This window comes from Antennarius striatus, chromosome 8, assembly GCF_040054535.1.
Source record: "Antennarius striatus isolate MH-2024 chromosome 8, ASM4005453v1, whole genome shotgun sequence".
In the NCBI taxonomy this organism is placed as follows: Eukaryota; Metazoa; Chordata; class Actinopteri; order Lophiiformes; family Antennariidae; genus Antennarius; species Antennarius striatus.
In genome coordinates, this window is record NC_090783.1 from 17,076,188 (window position 1) to 17,080,766 (window position 4,579).

The window sequence follows — 4,579 nt, forward strand, 5'->3', positions numbered from 1 at the left end:
TCCGCAGTTTGGTTTTCTTTACGGTCACTGCAGAAAATCCCGCTTCACAAGGACAGGAAGTTGGAAATGGAAGCAGAGTTTTCTATACTTTTTGGGTGATATCAGGATAATCTGCTTTGATTTTAATGCAGGACACTGGTGCAATTGTGGGCGCTTAATTGTGTGGGCTGATAACCTGTCACGTGACCAAGACCTGTCAAGTGGGACAGACGCACGCATTTCTCTGTGCGTCATTCTGCACAGACATCACTTTTCAAAATAAAACATCTTTCAGTCTCTGAAATAAATAAAACAGAAGTAGTGTGAATTATTTTTTCTTTCTGTGCTGCCTGGTAACAAATGACTCACGGACCGGTACTGGTTCGCGGCCCGAGGGTTGGGGACCACTGGTCTAGATGACTTTAGAAAGGTGCTTTAACTGTACCCCCTACAGCAATCAGGACGGTGCGCTTAAAATATATTTGCAATTGATCAGGTCAATTTAGATATTTCCTCTTGATTGATACCAAAAATTCTAATCCCAAAAATAGCATTCATCGTCTGAAATGGCGCTATTAGGAATTTTACTCTTGATAAATCCAACAATCTACAGCCTCTGCAGAAAACAATACTTCAATCCTAACTTCACCCTCCCTCACTTCTAGTTGTATTTCACTGACTGAGGTGTGTAAGACTTTGGCAGGGTTGTAAATAACTCAATAAACACTCTGAGATCAGTGACCTTACTCTTTCTAAAACAAGGCTTTGTTGGTCATGTTTCCTCAAGGAGAAGAAGAAAAAAACAGAAAAAACACTTAAAAAGTCAGCGATGAAGAGAGAGAGCATTAGGAAAGACCCTGAAGGCAAATGGCAGGGAACATCAGTCCCATTAGACGGAGCTACTTTAGCTGTCATGCAAGAGTATGTGAGAGGATGTAGTCAGCATCACTGAACACACATAGATAGCCACAGTGAAGATGATGGTGATTCAGATCTATTTTTCATGGTCGATTGGACGATTGAACCTTTAGGTAGTTTTCAGCTGTAGATGTTTTTCTGTGCTAGCACAGATGACAAGGATGAATGTAAGAACATTTTTTTTTGGAGTAGAACATTTTTTTCCTCATAATTTACTCGATTTTTCAAGAGAAAAACAACACGAGTTTGTGATTCACTCCCATATCACATGACTTCTGGAATTGCAACTGACCTCAAAGCCATGCAATCTGCTCTGCAGCTAGAAGTCAACCGACAAGTCAAACCAAGTGGCGTAAACTCTCCAGAGATGTTCGGTTTGTCGGAGCTGATTAAACCCAGGGAGGCGTAAGCAGACACTCTGGCGTAACACGTGGTGGTGTTGAGTCGAGCCATTGGCCTCAGCCTACTTACTGGGCGATGTGTTGGGACAGGGAGAATGAAGCGGAGAACTTGTACGGATGGAGATGATGATGGTTGATTTCTCACACACAAGTCTCCCTCTCTCTTCCCTCTTTGTATTTAATGACATTTTCTATTTGATTTCACAGCCAAAGCTTATTATCTAGTAATTGTGTTTGCTTGTGCAGGCATGCATGAAACTGTGTTCATAAGAACAGTTGTTCTAATGGCTGTATGTTAGAGACACATTTTTTCATGTTTGCATGCAGCAGAAGAGAGAGAGAGAGGTTTTCCTATTGTGCGTAGCTGTGTTTGTTGCAGAGGAACACTATGCAGGTTTTCTCCACAGCTCATCTCACTGTGAGATCACGTAAATACGATGTGACAGCGCACAGTGCAGCTCAGCAAGTGGTGCTGGGATTTTAATTGATGATAAAACCACAGAGGGCTCAGAGGGCTGTTCGGGTTTATGCGTCCAGAGTGTGAGAGGAATGGAACTACAAGATCCATCTGGGACAGCAGAACCCCAAAAAATGTCAGACTGAAGCTTTGACAACCAGAAAGTACGATACTGACTTGATAATGTTCGCATGAACGTCCCTATGCTCGTCATTCCACCGTGAGGGGTATTCTTATGGTAGTTGTTATGGTAATTAATAACACATACACCAGATTTAGTTCTTTGCATGACTGTCTTATTTTATTAACTGTTTTACCAAAAGTAAACTTTGCATCTGAACATGCTTATCATAAAACCTTGATACGTTTACTGTGTTCTCCCCCATATTTCTGTTATCTGTTACACATCAAGTCTATAAAACCACACTGATCTCTTTGCTCCTTTTCACTTGCGGTGAGACACCATCTATGCATTTGACGTTTCTGCCATCATTCTTTTTTCTTTTTTTTCTTGGCTCATTTAACAAAACTTACAGACCATTTATTCATTCTTTCCTTGAATTTTTTATTGATTTTCAATCCCAGACGGCAATATTTTCACCACTGCAGCCTCTCTTCAAGAGTTATATTCTCAAGAGTTGTAAATGTTGGTGTCTATTTATCTCAAAATGAGAAAACTGGGATCATTCCTTTCAAAACTGCAGGAATCAAACAATGTGAAAAATATCTCAGAGGAAGATCTTTGCACTGTTTATTAAAAAAACCCAAGGTTATTCCTTTAGCTTGTATTTCAGCATTGTGTTAATGCTCCTTGTTGATAAAGGTAATATTTTATTTGTATATCACAATCATAAAACCGAGGTGCAAATGCATTAAAATAATTTTGGGTGAACCAAAATAATTGACTTAGTTTGGACATTTCTTTAGATATTATAACAATAAATTTGATTTTACACGTAAATGCTTAATCAGCTGCTACTATTTCATTGGTCAAACAGCAGCATTGAGCTTGTGTCCCAACGCTTCTACCTTTTCAGTCTTGCTGTTCCCGTTTGCCTTCAAACAAGTTAAACCCAAATCCTCTGCATATGACCCTCTTTAATCTTGTATTAGCCCAAAGCGATCCTGCGTTAGCTCAGTGCTCTGACATACGCGTCGATGAATCTCACGCTGAGGGGTCATATTCACAGGAAATACTTGGAATTGAAATGCTTGAAATTAGCATAGATTCAGTTTAGCCTACCGCAGTTTATCATGATGGGGGCTATTGAAAAAGTCACCTTTCGGCTGAGAACAAAGCTAATTTTAGCTTAGCATTAGCGTTAGCAAAGAGGGGGCTTAATCAGGCTGCAGAGTTGTCAGAACATATAAACACATGCTTCCAAGGGTTCCTTTGGAGTTTTAATCCCGGGTCTCGGCAGGCGATGACCTCATGGGTTGGACTGGTGCCTGTGGGAGGATTGGGAAAACTGTGTTTGTCTAGCAAGCCACTCACTGAGGTGTGTGTGTGTGTGTGTGTGTGTGTGTGTGTGTGTGTGTCTGTGTGTGTGTGTGTGTGTGTTCTTGATTGTTCTGTTGAAGCATAGACTTCACTGAAACAATAGGCTGAACTTTAAAAACATGCACAAGAACAGAAGTACAGCGGCGTTTTCATTGGTATGTGGTGTCAGACGATGCTACAGCATGCCGAGGCCCCAGGACATGAACACAATGATATTTCAATTGTCTCCGCGCCACATCGCATTCACAGCGCGCATCGCTCTTCCTCATGGCAATGAGATAATTGAAAAGGTTAACCTGTCAGCTTTATCTTGTGTTATTTGTAGCCCCTCAGATGAAAACGGTGGTCAGGGACGTCTGTGACTGGCAGGATGGCACGCTCGTCCCAGTCCTCCATGACCTTAAGGCCACGCTGTGCACAGAAATGATGACAGCACTGCTATAAAACCGGAGAGAAGGTTACCACGTCTGGTTTTTGCCAACATCCAGCTGCAAGAGGGGACAAATATTACGTCGTCCAATCAGATGTATTCTGCTCTACATCAGAAACACAAATCATTATGGGTTCTTAGAATGATCTAAGCGAATATGTAGTCAAGGCAGACAACCTCTTCACGACGCCCTGGATCCACCGGGGGGCAGGGGGCTTTGGTGTTAAAATAACTGCACATCTTTGCAAAGACAACGTTAGAAACCGGACACACACACACACACACACACACACACACACACACACACACACACACACACACACACACACACACACACACATACATACATATGTTCAGCACAAGGACTCTGGAAGCAGATTGCTTTGCTGTCAGTGTCAGGGACTGTCAATAGCTCCAGCCATCCATGGACACCATCGGCCAGTGAGACTCAGGACTCACTGGCTCCACTGAGCTCCACAGCAAACACAACCTGTCAGCACAAAGCAGAAGGCCTCAGGGTTCGTTGGGAGTTAAGGCTCTTTTATGGACTGGACTGATGGAGGCTGGCTCGGTACGCAGAGAGGGTGAAGATCAAGGATGTGGCTGTTGGGAGGAGAATGCTGATGCTGAACCAGCCCAGTGGAGTTTGATCTAGTGATCCAACAAATATAATAAGGGAAACTGAAAGCCACCAACATTGAGGGCGGTGTATGCCTCCAGAGGAGGTCTTTGTTCTTCAGAGTGAGTCCAAAGTGAATGCAAGATCTGTAGTAGTCTGTTAATGCAGATGATGTCATTAGTCTGGATACATCATGCATGCAGCATTTACCTAATCAAGCAGTAAGATAAGACCAATATGGTCTCTCACTTGGTGTGTGTGTGTCTATGTGTGT

At 42.5% G+C, this 4,579-nt stretch overlaps 1 long non-coding RNA gene across 1 annotated transcript; it reads right to left on the reverse strand.

The window, feature by feature from the left end:
• Positions 1 to 2,131: 2,131 nt before the first annotated feature.
• On the reverse strand, positions 2,132 to 4,161 carry LOC137600805 (uncharacterized). Its single transcript, XR_011036986.1, has 3 exons — positions 4,034 to 4,161; positions 3,553 to 3,667; positions 2,132 to 3,204 (listed from the first exon to the last, which is right to left on the reverse strand). It is a non-coding gene; the product is annotated as an uncharacterized lncRNA (long non-coding RNA).
• Between the last annotated feature and the right edge of the window lie 418 nt (positions 4,162 to 4,579).